Source organism: Accipiter gentilis, chromosome 21, assembly GCF_929443795.1.
Source record: "Accipiter gentilis chromosome 21, bAccGen1.1, whole genome shotgun sequence".
NCBI classification, from domain to species: domain Eukaryota; kingdom Metazoa; phylum Chordata; class Aves; order Accipitriformes; family Accipitridae; genus Astur; species Astur gentilis.
The window spans coordinates 17,807,501-17,822,946 of record NC_064900.1 but is presented as its reverse complement, the minus strand read 5'-3'; the positions used below and the strand labels follow the sequence as shown (position 1 = coordinate 17,822,946).

Genomic DNA, 15,446 nt, shown 5'->3' with positions numbered 1-15,446 from the left:
ACTGAATGTTGATTATAGTTTGTTCCACTTTTATTAAGTTATTTTGTCATAAATGTGGTGACTGTTGTCACTTTCAAGATTAATATGCACTAAAAGCAGGCAAATCTATGCTACAGTGACGTAAGACTATTGCCCTGGGGCTATGAAGGATTTTGTGACTCAGTTATCATCTTTGGGTAGGTTTTTTTTCTTTTCTAGAGCTTTAATATTTCAAGTTTCTGTGCCCCCTTTTTCATATTCTTACAATGATAACAAGATATCATCCATATGAGTAAATGTTTGCATGATGTGCCTAGAAAGACGGACACAGCTGGCTTGGATCTTATCCTCTGCCATTAAATAGCTGTCAAAACATCCCAGCTGACTGAGATTAAAAATGAAGACAATTCCATAGGCTTTTCAAAGCTTAATTCTTTCCATCGTATGAATGGCACTAATGTACCTCAGTTGAAAATACTGGCCCCTGAAGCACTCAGGAACAATGACTTTAATTTTTGTAAGGACTTTAAAATTTTTTATGTTATGCATTAATAAAACCTGTGTGAGTTATTATGACTTTAAAAAGTAGCAGCCATTATATTCATGGAAATTTTTGCTTCTAAATACAGATAAAATGGGAATATTTTATATTTGTTCCTCCTCTTATTTTAGTACTCTGCACCCTCATTTATCCTTTGCACAGAAATTAAGTGTGCTTCCAACATCTGGGTATCTAAAACTTAGGTATAGTCATGGTTTTACAGAAAAAAATTGCAGTTGGACTGTACATAAATTCAGGTATTCTACCTTCTTAATAAACACACAAACAGTCCAGTATTAATTTCAAATGCAAAATGAGCTCCTCATCTTCCTTTTCAAACATAGCTCCGCAGATATCTTAACCCTTTTTTCTACTTTTTAAAAAGTCCCCACGATACTGATTAACAGGAGAGTGAAAAATAACAAGTAGACAAGCATTGCCAAAATGAAGACACCTCATGTGGCACCACATCCTGTGCAAAAAAGGGCTGTTGCAGCACATTCTGAAAGTCAGCATTTTTGGTCAAAGGCAAGGACAACTGCAGAATAAAAAGCCAGGTGTGGCAAGCATTTTCCCTTCAATTTTGTCTGTTCTGCAAAGAGCAGTTTCCAGCTCAAGCATTTCTGCTTGTCCCAACCTCCCATGAAAAACCATACTGTATCAGCTGCCTGCATCCCAGGCAGCTTAGAGTTGTGTGGCTCAAAACTACATCTTATCTCCTGTCTAGAGATTAGCAAACAGCCAAGGACATCCCCAAACAGTCATGTGCAGTTCTGGCAATATATTCTTCCCTTGGGGTGTGAGGCAGCATAGTAGGTGTTGCAGTAACCTGGATTAGGATATTCCAAGTAAACTAACTGCAGATTTATTCTAAATCAGCATGATAGTGGTGCCGCTTTAAACTACTTTTAAAATGTATGTCATAGATCTTTGAAGCGTAGTTTTAGAATAGCTGCCATCAGTAAGAAAGTTTGGCAAACTCTGTGCTGCACAAGACTAAGTAAAAAACCATCTCTTTATATTGTTTCTTCACCATCCCTTTGACTGTAATCTTCAAGAATAAAAGGCTGCTAGCCCCCTCCATTCAATGAGCAGGCACAATCCTTGTGATATTATCCAGGTGCTCCTCAGAGGGTACAGCAGCTACCTCAGTTCTGCCTGCCTGGAGCTACAAAGACAGGAGCTATACCTTTGGGCCCCATTCCGAAGAACAGGTAAGGCGCTTGGCAGCAGTAGTTAAACTAAGCAAGATATTAAGGGTTTACTGAGTGCCGTGCATGTAAAATACCACTGCCTTCACTTCTCACTCGCCTTCCATAGGGAAATATAGATATATTGATTGATAGGTATGTTGAATGAGCATGGGGCTTTGTGTGAGAGAGCACCTGAGGTAGAAAGTATTTGTGTAAAATTGCCTGCTCATTGCCTCAGAGAAATAAGCCATTAAATGGTAGCCAACTGAAAATGTAATTGATAAACCTGGTGAGCTCTCCTAATCTGTGTGAAACAAAGCAGTATAAAAGAGCACATGTCTTTTATTTATTTTAGAAGCCTATCTGAAGTAGTTACTCTAATTTTGTAAACACTGAGGAGAAAATGATGAGTGTATATACTCACATTTTTTCTTTGTCACAGTTGTTAATAGCAAAAATGGGAGCCAGGGTATTTATAAATACATAAAAGTCACATGTTCATACTTCATAGTTCTCATTGCAGTAAAACTGTGTGGTTATACAGCTTGTGGGAGACAACAGTAGCAAGTCTTCCAAAGATTTTACATCGGTGGTTTGTTACACATCCCTGGGCCTTGGGCCATACCTAGGAAAAGGTTTTGAGTTAAGGACCAAACACCCAAATTACTTGCTAAAGGGAAGCTATGAAAATGACTGTGAACTTCTTCATCCCAACCATCATGGTCTTCCCCGGCAAATAGGCTGTTCATTTAGAGTACTTGTACAAAAGGGGATTTCTCACACAGAAATTGCATTTAGGAAAAACAAAAAGAACTCCTTCTTTCTCTTCCCACCTTGCAGAGCCCTTCATACAAGAGAGGAGGAGATACTAACATATGCATCAAACATCATCTCTATTTCAATTCTCCCATCTGCTTGATACATAATACTTATCATTATATAAACCATTAGGGAAAGAATTGAATGTATCAAGATGGACCTTTTCATCTTCTTTCATTTGGCAATGTGAAGCGTGAGTGCTCGATGCCCAAGTGTGTCATTCATTTGACAGTTTTTGCTGACATAGAATGAATCAAGGCTGTTTCTTCACAAAAGGATTTTAGAGGACAGAAGTTCATTCAGTGTTCTGCCATTCCAGTGTTTTCTTTAATCACATCTGAGGCTGCCCCTCATTCCTGCATTTGTTTAATAGATGTCTGTAATAGGCCATCCTGGAGTCTGATGCAGATTGCTGTGACCATCCTCTGTATGACCTGAGGCAGCTACATGTTTCATCTGAGAGAATGACTAAGTATTGATTCTCATACCCACCTTATGCTCATGGATTATACTGTTAGTCTGGTGATGTCTTACTTCAAGAGCCTAAGGCACAAGGAAAAGGTATAGTATACCAAATAATTTTCTTTGATGACCTTAGGCAAACTGTGGCATAAGCTGAGGCTAGACAAAGGCAAAAATATATGCCATTACCCGACAGGCTTGGTGAGGCTGAAGACTTTGCCCACACAAATTGAACATTCAGATACTCAGATAAAAGATAATTAATCTCTTTCTTCACTGAAGGTTACCTCCTTTCTGGTTCAAGATTGTTCTTTTTTGGATATAGTTTCCTAGTATTTTATTCAGTTTAATTTTGAAAGTTACCCACAAAGTGTCATCTGCCATTTTTGTACAGAGACTATTCTGTTGGCAAACTAACTTTTTTTTAGGAAAAATTCTGTTCTTACTTAGGTTAAAGATGTAGTTTTTCCAAGAAAATAGTCTTCATTTTAGCTATGGTTAGCTAAAACAAAGATCTAGCATATAGATACAGATATAGTTGCAGTGAGAGAAATATTATCAGCTGGTCATTTCGTACAATCTCAGTGTCATCAGCCAAAAAGGCATCCATTATCACACATAATGTCTTGTGTGTTGTGGACTGAGGAAAACAGACCAAAGGATCAGTTGAAAATGCATCACTTTGCCAGAGGGCCTGCTGAGCTCCTTAATTCTTATACAGTTGTGGATACAAGCAAATATTTTAGGGGAATGAATATGAATCAAGTGTTTATTTTTACGCTAATAGAGGAAGTCTAATTTATTTCTGATTAAATTATGCCTGATTGAGTCAATGAGAACAATCTGATATGATTGGCACAGAACATTTCAAAGATAGTGTTATGATGCAAGATTTTATTTTCATATACTCAATATGTTCCAGTAAATTGAAGGTCTCATTTGTTAATAAGAGTTTCATAAATATAAAAAAAAGATGCTGGGGGTTATTTATGGCTTTGCTACAGAGAATGTTTTTTGTCTTGTTTTTAATGTACTAAAACTTCATGAAGAAACAAAAAGAACAATTTGACAGAACATGCTGTTTTCATGACATAATATAATTGCATAACAATCACAGAACAAGAAGAACTAATTAGATTAGTAGTATAAGTATCATCAGAAGTAGGAAATTTGTCTGTTCTCATAATATTTTGAGAGTAACTTAAAAAAGACTGAAAAAATGTTAATATAAGACAGAACTGGGACTTTACCTCCCACAGTTATTCTGCACTCTAATGGAACTGCAGATTCATAGCATTAACAAAACAATTATCATTAGAAAAACAGGTAATAGTTGAGAACCTGTAGTCAAAAAATAAAAGCAAATGGTTCTGTAAAATAATTAATAAAACAATGTTTTCATTATTTGCCAGATTAAATATGGATTGTAGAATTGTAATTCTGAGGTGGTGTTATTAAAAAAAAACCAACCAACCAAACAACAAAAAAAAAAAACCAGAACAAAAACTCTGCTAATTTATATACAGTTAGGGAATCACAGCGAGACATAACTGAATTATTTGCCACTCAGTCTTCTTTTCATGTCTGCGTGAGGTCATTTCCATGTACACAAACCTTGTATGTGTACGAAATGGACAGCTTAGAACAGAGATATATTTGGAGAGGCAAGGATGGGCAGGAGAAAAACGGGAGGGAGAAGAACAGGAGCAAGAAAAGATTCATTAAAATACCTGCCACACACAATGACTTACTCCTGTTCTAGTTGCCAAATAGGTAATTGTTGACTTTTTCAAATTCTGAAAATGAAGTGGTTTTATCAAACAAGTTTTTTAAGTAATAGTATCTAAAGCTCCTTAAAGAGGAAATGCAGCATTAGCACAGGCCTACAAGTTACATGCTCTTACATGGAGCAGGAGACTGGCCATCTTCCCTTACCGTGCCACCGCTACGTCCGCATCTCATGCAGGCAATGTGGCTCTGAATCCATTGCTCCATAACCTTCCTATGTCATGCAAGAAGAAATTTGATTAACGTCTGAAAGCATGCACTTTAAATTCAAGCTGGTTGGTTGGTTGTTAAAGACTATTTCCATTAATTTGTATTTTCAATGTCAGTATTGAAGTAAAGGGAAAAATAGCATGTAAAGGTATGAGAAAGAGACAGGGGAACTTGAGATTTGACAGGTTATGTGTTCTTCAAATGTGTTTAATATTTAACATGCGTATCTCAGAAACATATGGAGTAATTTGCTATTTAGTTCTCTTCATATTATCTTATCTCTTAATGTACCTGTCGTTCAAATAGCAGTTTACAATTTATTTAGGAGACTGTGTGAGCCATGGCCATCACTGTGTTGAGTACAACCATGTGAAAGAGTTTACAAACCTTGTAATAATTAGTAAAAAGAAAAGGCTAATGAAATAATACTCAATATAATTAGATACTGGAAGCACAATTGAGTAATTACGTTGTAACAACAGGGAAAAAAGAGGGGGGGGGGGAACGACTGAACCCAGAATAGGGCTGATTCCTTCCCCCTCTAAATTTAGACATCCTCCTTAGAATGCATGGTAGCTTCACTCCTACTGTGTACTTCAGAACACCATAATAATACAGAGACATGAAAGAAGATAAAGGGAAAACAAAACAAAACAAAAAAGAAGTAGAATATAATAAAGAGACAGCATAAAAAACAGACTAGTAAAACTTTGTAAAACAAAGTGCATTTATGAAGTAGAGTGATGTAAGAAAGGAAGAGAGAATGAAAACATAAGACAGGAAAATATGTGGAGAGGAATCTTGAAACAACAGAAATAATCATAAAATTTGTAGGGTTGGTTTATCAAATCTGAAGTGGTGTGCAAGCCACAAAGAGCAAAGTAAAAGAAGCAGCATCATTATTCAAGGAGAAAGTAGCTCAAAAACTTTTGAGCAGCATAAATTGGATTGGAATAGAACAGAAATACACTAAGATTACTAATGAAGGACTTTATGTCACTAACTTCCTATTCAATGAAAGTAATACAGACTAGTATACCTCTGAGATGTGTTTTGAAGAATATTTTTTGCAAAATCAGTGCTACCAATACTTAACGTGAACTATGGAAGTCATGATATTAACTTCAAGAAAACAAGTTGTTTTCAGTACACCTACAAGTACTTGAGGTTTTTTTTATGTATTTATATACCCCTCTGAGAGATTGCACATCTACCATGCCTTAAAGTTTGGAAGATAATGTTTCTCCTAAGCATGCACTGTCTTCTTCAGTGGCCTTGCAAGTTTGCATCACACAGGTCTCCATCTTAGGTACCGACTAGGTAGATCTTGCAAATTCTCTTGTCCATCAGTTAATCTAATTACAACTCATTAGTATGGTGCCCTTATCCTAACCTCAGTAAAAATGATGTAGTCTTATCAGTATGTTTTTCACCTTCCTTTTGCCTCAAGAAAGGAGAACACAATCTTGGCAGTTAAATGAAGAGCTACATAGGGTGCCGTAACTATCATTTCTAAGTAAACAGCTACATGGCCTGTCTCTGCTTCTCTGTGAGCTTGGCTACCTCATGATAGGTAAGGGAAAATCATGCACAAAGCTACCTGACATGGTGCTGGCATGCCCAGGGATCTGCTACGAGTTCTTGAAAAGATGTTTGCTGAAATACCACATTCTCCGGTTTGGAGCAGAAGGTGAGTGAAGGCATCCCTCTGAGTCAAACTGTGATGCGCTTGGACCAGAGGCTACCATAGGCAGGAATCGCCTCATAATTGATTGCAGCGGGGCTTCCTGCTGATTGAGATGCTTCTAAGGGTGAATAATAGTGACAGATGCTGTCTTGACTGAAAGTGTTTCACTGTAAATCTCTAGTGTCAATTTTAAAGGGCTCTCACTGACCCTACTCTTCCATCAGATCTAATAGTGCAGAGTAAGAAGACATCTGTGAAAACAATGCTAATTCTAGAATTGTTACAGTAGGTAACTTGCCTATGCCTGGCAGATGTTTTGTAAAACATAACCACGTCTGAGCTACAGTATAGCAGCAATCAGCTCTGTCTGTTCACGTCAGGTCAATACAAGACCTGTCTGCTATTTCACAGAACAGTTTTCTTTCCCCTTTGAAAAGTAATTAAGTTTATCCATGATATATGTTCTCTGTGCCAAAGAATCTTTTATGGTGCATTGATTCTGGTAGTCTGATTAGCAATAGCATCACCTTGCAATGAAAAAGAGAAAATAATTTTTATTTTCTCTTTCTGCTTACAGACTTAAGAGCCACCTTTTATTCTATGCTGTAAAAACTTATTCGAAGAACTACAACTTCCAATATGATTTGCAGAGACAATGAGCATAGGAAAACTACTTAAATCTAGAATAAATATTGCAATACATGAATGATACAGAGTGATCAAATATTTAGGCAATCAATGGTCCTGTAAATCGTTACTGTGAATTGTGATGCACTCTTGCTAGTCCTGCTGGACATATTTTCCCCTTTGTAATGGCGTAGTACAGTATCTGAAGGATAAAAGGTTTCCTTAACATGAAGGTTACATCTTATTAATTACCAGAATAAAACAATTCTCTGGTTTGTGGTTTGTCTTTTTTTCAGCAATCAATCTGTCAGTAAAATCAGGTTCAACTTAGTAGATAGGAAAAACTTGGAAATTTCCCACAGTCAATTTCAGTATTGCTGTATTAGGGAAACAAAAACCTAGCAAGAAGTATTGAAAAAATGTCTGTATCTAAGTCAGTAGGCAGAGATACTGACTGAGACCTGCAGCCAAGCAACGTACTGTGCAGAAATACCAGCATAGGTCCCTGGAGTGGTATAGCCACATCACTGTGCTTACATTACTGCTGCTGAGCCCAGCTAATGTAGCTGGACTGCTTTCAGATACCTCTGTATTATGCCATTAGTTGCATTCTAGATCTGATATTCCTGTTGTGGTACTACATTGTCCACTGCAGTATTGCCTTTTGTGGTGACTATACTGCTATTCCTTATTATAATGCATGCTTTGTGGCGGTTTACTTTGAAACTATTCAGAAGGTCTTTAATTTGAGGAGTGACTACCAAGAAGTACATTTGCACGTAGAAGCACATCTTCATTGTGCATTATATCCAGTTTCCACTTAACTTCTGCATACAGCTTAGCCTTGCTTGCTTTTTAGTCCAGCCTCATACGATGGCATTCAACTTATGTTCAGTGATATTCCACATTTGCAGTGAGTGTCCTCCATGCCTGTCCATAGGGGATCATGAGATGGTACATGCTTTGGCCAGATAACAAAGAAAGTATACGGTAATAAACTGTTTCTCATGTGATGTGCCTTCAGAGTCACCACTCTCATCATATTGGGGATTTCACGTGCCAAGCATGCCCAAAGAAAGAAGAAAACTTTTCTCTGGGACTGTGCATATACGAGATGTTGCTGCTGTGGCTGGGGAGCAGAGGATGGCTGTGCCACAGAGTACAGCTGCGTTGCTCAGGTTCGACAACACCATGCAAATCTGTGGCAGTTGAGTATATACCTGTATTCAGGCACAGACCATTGAAAAATGGAATATGGGTGTCTAGATTTTCCCCAAGGACCTCCAGGCTGTGGAAACTACTCCCAGTTTTTTATTAGAAAAAGTGCAGGTTTGCTAATCCTTAAAATACACTAGATTGTATTTTGTCTTCCATCTTTGTATTTTGACCTGTGAGAAAATAAGATGTAGAGCTCTGACTGAGATGGTTGAGGTGCTATGATTTTTTTTCTACTTCAGGTCTGGTATTACTAATTTATTTGATTTAAAATGTAGGATGTGTGGTGGGTTGACCCTGGCTGGATGCCAGGTAACCACCAAAGCCACTCTATCACTCCCCCGCCTCAGCTGTACAGGGGAGAGAAAATACAAAAAGAGAAAAAACAAAAGACTCGTGGGTCAAGGTAAGGACAGGGAGAGATCACTCAACCAGTTACCGTCACGGGCAAAACAGACTCGACTTGGGCAATTAATTTAATATATTATCAGAGTAGGGTAATGAGAAATAAAACCGAATCTTAAAACACATTCCCCCACCCCTCCCTTCTTCCTGAGCTCAAGTTCAGTCCTGATTTTCTCTACCTCCTCCCCTCCAGCAGCACAGGAGCACAGGGAATTGGGGTTGGGGTCAGTTCGTCACACGTTGTCTCTGCTGCTCCTTCCTCCTCAGGGGGAGAACTCCTCACTCTTCCCCTGCTCCACTGTGGGGTCCCTCCCATGGGAGACAGTCCTCCATGAACTTCTCCAATGTGAGTCCTTCCCACAGGCTACAGTTCTTCATGAACTGCTCCAGCATGGGTCCCTTCCACGGCGTGCAGTCCTTCAGGAGCACACTGCTCCAGCGTGGGTCCCCTGTAGGCTCACAAGTCCTGCCAGAAAACCTGCTCTGTGGGCTCGTCTCTCTCCGCAGGTCCTGCCAGGAGCCTGCTCCAGCACAGGCTTCCCACGGGGTCACAGCCTCCTTTGGGCACCCACCTGCTCCAGCGTGGGGTCCTCCACGGGCTGCAGGTGGAGATCTGCTCCACCGTGGACCTCCGTGGGCTGCAGAGGCACAGCCTGCCTCACCAGGGTCTTCCCCACGGGCTGCAGGGGAATGTCCGCTCCGGCGCCTGGAGCATCTCCTCCCCCTCCTTCTGCACTGACCTTGGGGTCTGCAGGGTTGGTTCTCTTACATGTTCTCACTTCTTTCTCTGGCTGCAGTTGCTGTTGTGCAGGTTTTTTTCCCCCTTCTTAAATGTGTTATCCCAGAGGCATTATCACCACCGTTGCTGATGGGCTCAGCCTTGGCCAGTGGCTGGTCCGACTTGGATCCGGCTGGCGTTGGCTCTATTGAACATGGGGGAAGCTTCTAGTAGCTTCTCACAGAAGCCAACCCTGTAGCCCCCAGCTACCAAAACCTTGCCATGCAAACCTAATACAGGATGTTATTAATGATATTGTAGTTTGAAGAATTGAATCAGTATCTCTTGTGCTGCTAGTAACTATAATCTGCATTTCTGAAATAGTAGAAGGCAAAAAGTTTACCTGTTTATCAAAGACTAAGAAGAGACTGGTATAAATTCTGAGATAAGCATCTGTGATTCCTACCTCCTAGGCATTTTGCTCCTATCTCATTTTTCGCAAAGTCTTTTAGTCCAGTTAAGAGCTATTCTCTTCCCAGTACCAGTGTTTGTTTCAGGGTGTTGCATGTGGCTGTGTGAGTACAATTTCCATTTAATGTTGTAAAGTTGTTAAGGGTGTTACTTTAGCAAAGCGCTTAAAATTTTGAGGTGGAAACGTAACTGATCCAATGTCATCTCGGAATCTGTTTATGACAAGGAATGTGTTAGAGCAGGAATTACATCTGAGCAGTTCTGACTGAGTGCTTCCCTTCATTGTTACTACATTCTTTCGTAGTCAGAATAAAGCTACTTTGACAGGAGGCTGACATCAGAGTGTAAAGAACATAGTGCTTTCGGGCTATTTTGTAATATTTTTAGGCTGCCCTTGAAACCACAAATTTTCTTAAATGCTTTCATTTAATTGTTGCTGAGTTTCACTATGGAGTGTGGCACAGAGAAAGGAGTAATGACATGGTACTGTGGCTGTATATTTAAACGACAGTCAATGTATCATGTTACTGCTTCAAATATATCAGGCTGAAATGATACAGTGCTATCAGATGATTTTTATTGTACTATTAACAATAGCAAGAAGTCCCTATTTTCCGACCAAAAAATGCAGACAAAATAAGGGCAGATCTTCATATTAAAATGCAATGGTTTCTGTATAAAATTTCTAGGGATGTGCTTGTAAAAGGTACTGATCTCTTTAAGATGGCTAACAGCTATACTGCAATAGGAAGAAGCAGTTCAGCTAATGCACACTTCAACAAGTAAAAAACCCCGCTATTCCACTCATGTATTTCATTCACGTATTTTACTCTTACCCTGCCCCAAGGAAGACAAGATGGCTGAAACATTGGCAGATTCCTGCACCTGAAATAACTATAAAATACTCTGTTATCACCAGAAACACGTGAGTGGAGTGCAGGGCAAGGGGATGGAGGAAGAGCTGCCTGTTGCTAAGTTCAGTGGCTAGGCAGGTTTTCTATATTACTGAAGTAATAAGACATGATAGGGTGTGCATTTCTGAGCTTTGGGGGGATTCAGGTACTGAGATGTGATGCCAAAAAGAAGTAACTTCAACAGCTGGAATAATGTGCCTGTAGCACAGTGGAGCATGCTGACACATGTCTCATTATAATATACATAACTGCATTTTAATGCAGTTATAATACAGGAAAGAGAGGGGAGTTTTCTGATTATCCTTCACATTATGAATTGTTGTGCCTACATTGGCCAGTGTTAAATATATTGCCAAAGCACAACCTTAAAGCAAAATTATTTGTTTAAACTTGAAAAATACATTTGTCATCAGTCAAAATCACTGAAATAAAGGAGAGGAGGATGCACTAGTTTGTAGCCAGTGAGGAGATCAGAATTGAAACTTCTGTCTCAAATGCCATGGTAGCAAACACGTGGACATATAGCAGTGGGACTTAAAAGCATAGTGAAATGCCTGTTCAGTTCGGCTGTTCCAGCCAAAGACTTCCTGTCCTTGTTGCTGCTGCCCCAATGCTCAGCAACTGGGAGATGAATAGAGCTGTTAAAACTCTGCTAATTTGTATTTCTGTGTCAATAAGGGAATGCTTTCCAGTCCACTCTGGAATGAGAACTGAATCTCCACCTTTCTCAGGTACATTGCCTTTCCCTTAATAACACTTTACAGCAAGCGTTAGATGGAAGGAAAAGGCACTGTCGCCATGTGAGGTTAGAAACCATAGACTCAGTGAGCTAAAGTGACTCCAGACAAGGTCAAACAACAAACCAGGATCCAAAGCAGAAGCAGATTGTGTGTTTCTCAGGAGTACATTCAGTGCTTTGCAGGGGAGCAGGCCAGCCTCAGTGGGAAACCCACATATTGCTCCTCAGTATTGTACCTCTCAGTGTTAGTTTCTGTATGAGAGGAAGAGTGAATCAGGAACAAAATGCCCTTCTTATTGTCGTGTGTATTTGCTTTTAGAAGAAAAGATCTCTCTTGGAGGTCTTAAAGATGCACCTTGCTAGCACAGGCCCGCGCAACCCCTCCTGTGAAAGGAATGACTTGCAAGACAGCGCGGCTCTATAGGGTTTGTTCCTCAATTGTATGAGGTTCTTGAGTAATAAAGAATAATTTGAGTTTTACTGGCATTGCATCCCCACATGCACACATACACATTTATTTAGGGGAAGGTTTTGAAAATGCTGTCTTCTGTGGTTTTAATAATGCAGACTTCCCCATTCAATTATTCTGCAGAACTCTGAAAGATACTTGGTTCATTTCAGAGTATTTTCTACCAGCTCTTTCCTACAGAGTAATTGGGGCAATAACCAAATAACTCACTTGTTTTCAGCAATGCTTCACTATGTAAACTGTTCCTTGTTCTCTCTCTTTGTAGTTTTACCTGCCTTACAAGATTTATATGCTGAAATTACATGGTGCTGCTTCAGTGTTGTGTTCTATAGAGACCTGTGTCATTTTCCATTTTTAGTAGTTAGGAGCTGATGTAGCAGGATACATTTAGGCCTTGTTTTCTGGGACAGCTAAAAATAGAAATGTTTGATAATATTCCCTTATTCACCATGATAGTACCTAAGGGGTCATGCAAAACTTAGTTTTGTTTTCAACTAAGCTGGACTTGTCCAGAAGCTGAAAGTGTTAATAAATTACTAGGGCACTGCATTATCAACAATTATAACTACTAATCATTAATTTAAAAAAGCAAAGATAGCTTTAAAAAAGTGATATAAAAACTTCGTGAAAGATCACAAAGGTAATGAAGAAAAAGGCAACAACAAGCAAGCCACCCCTAAAACCATCAATACATTTTTCAAACAGAGTGCAAACTGTATGCCTAGGACTGTGCCCATGTCTGTTCTGTCAATCACCAACCTCCTTTTATTAGTCTTAGATAGAAGATAAACAACAAGACTGACAGCTTTGTGTCCTTTGGCATTTTTGTGTCACCATCACAGAGTAAGAGGGTATTATGTCATCACTCAAGCCTGTCAGGTTTAGTTTAGTCTGCTGTTTGTCTTAACGATTGTTTTCCTCATTTTTTCCTCTAAGTTGATACACATACCCTGTATAGATTGTATATTGTTGTTTTTACCAGAATCCATTTTTCAGATGAGAGATGTCTTTAACTTCAACCATGGAAATGTCACCCTTTTTCCCTGTACACCAAAACAGAAATCAGAAAAATAAGCGTCTTCCTCACTCGATCAGTTCTGGTCTATACAGAACTTTACATCCCTCATACATTCAAACATCAATTGCATTAATGTTACAAGTAATGAGAACTTTGAGATGTTTAAAGAAAAGCTTTGTTTAGGTAAGTTCATTATGTATACCCATCTTGTGGAAGCTGTATAAACTTTGGCACTGTGCGTTGATAACTATTGCCTAGTACCTAACTTTAATTATATCATTTCTTAGATGATGAAATAAAAGAGAATCTTACCTGGTGTTTGGCTTTTGAAAACAGTCAAGTAGGTGTGGTGGGAGGTTGAAAAGTTAACACTTGGCTTTTTTTAGTGACTTCACAACACATGATCATTGTATTGGTTTTGTGTGGCAACGTTTTGGTAGTGGGGGGGTGTTACAGGGGTGGCTTCTGTAAGAAGGTGCTGGAAGCTTCCCCTGTGTTCGAGAGAGCCCACACCAGCTGGCTCTAAGACGGACCCGCCGCCGGCCAAGGCCGAGCCAATTAGTGATAATGGTAACCCCTCTGTGATAACATTTTTAAGGAGGAAAAAAAGTTGGGACGCAGAGAAACAGCCGCCGGAGCGAGGAGTGAGAACATGTAAGAGAAACAAGCCTGCGGACACCAAGGTCAGTGCAGAAGGAGGGGGACGAGGTGCTCCAGGCGCCGGAGTGAAGATTCCCCTGCAGCCCGTGGGGAAGACCCTGGTGAGGCAGGCTGTCCCCTGCAGTCCAGGGAGGTCCACGGTGGAGCAGATCTCCACCTGTAGCCCGTGGAGGACCCCACGCCGGAGCAGGTGGGTTCCCGAAGGAGGCTGTGACCCCGTGGGAAGCCCGTGCTGGAGCAGGCTCCTGGCAGGACATGCAGATCTGTGGAGAGAGAGGAGCCCATGGAGCAGGTTTTCTGGCAGGACTTGTGAGCCTACAGGGGACCCACACTGGAGCAGTGTGCTCCTGAAGAAGGACTGCACCCCATGGAAGGGACCCATGCTGGAGCAGTTCGTGAAGAACTGCAGCCCGTGGGAATGGCCCACGTTGGAGAAGTTTGTGGATCCACACTGGATCAGGGGAAGAGTGTGACGAGCCCTCCCTCTGAGGAGGATTAGCGGCAGAAAATAATGTGTGATGACCGTAAACCCCATCCCCGTTCCCCTTGTGCCGCTGAGGGGCTTGGTGAAGAAATCCAGGAGTGAATTTGTGCCCGGGAAGAAGTGAGGGGTGGAGGGAAGGTGTTCTGAGATTTGGGTTTATTTCTCATTACCTTACTCTGGCTGATTTGTAATAAATTGAGCTAATTTTCCCCAAGCTGAGTCTGTTTTGCCCGTGACGGTAATTAGTGAATGATCTCTCCTGTCCTTATCTCGACCCGCAAGCTTTTTGTTATATTTTTCTCTCCCCTGTCCAGCTGAGGATGGGGGAGTGATAGAACGGCTTTGGTGGGCACCTGGCATCCAGCCAGGGTCAACCCATCACAATCATTAAATGAAAACTACAGTTTTTTCCTCACTAGGGAACCAATAGACTAGTTCCACAAAACGGCACATGTACCTAGAGGAAATGTCTGCCTCAAATTACATGTTCAAGCTCTCTGAGAAATGTCTGGAAAAAGCAAGACAAATTAAGAGTGGGGTTCTCTAAAGACAGAAGGCTGAAGCAGAAGATATGTAAGCTAAACATTAGGAAATCCTAAAAAGGGAGAACAGAATCCGGACAGGCAACTTCAGCTTAAAGGGAGATATTCAGTGCTTCTTGGGATTCTCCATGTCCCTCTAAAAGATGGCATTTAAACCAGGTCAGATCTTCCTCGCACTGAAACAAAGACACAAATGGAAGAACAGAGAAGAGTTTACTTGGTCTAGCTGGTAGCCAGATAGTTAGAGCAGTCACTGCTAGTGGGATGGTAAGGAAGGGACAAGTTTTTACACTGCTACAGTCTCTAATACAAACCAGTAAAAAGATCTTTGGTCTACCAATGTTCTCAGAGATTGTCCTAACGATCTGGCCACTGTACTTTCTTAATAGGCTTTGCTCGCACCTTGACTTACTGAAGCTATTCTACTGCAAATATTCACAGTAGGAAGCAGAAAAAAGATGAGCTAGCGGGTGGGAAACACGGGAAAATAATGTTCAAGTCTTTG

At 40.3% G+C, this 15,446-nt stretch overlaps 1 protein-coding gene across 4 annotated transcripts in view; it reads left to right on the top strand.

The window, feature by feature from the left end:
• The window catches only part of CADM2 (cell adhesion molecule 2), a 677,296-nt gene that overhangs the window by 521,117 nt on the left and 140,733 nt on the right, over positions 1–15,446 (top strand). The window contains exon 1 of one of the 4 annotated variants that reach the window (XM_049825027.1): positions 2,962–3,093. The exons of the other annotated variants lie outside the window; for them this stretch is intronic. The gene's annotated coding sequence lies outside the window, so the exon portion shown is untranslated. Of the gene's footprint in view, positions 1–2,961; positions 3,094–15,446 lie in introns of those variants that run through there. 4 annotated transcript variants of the gene reach the window in all.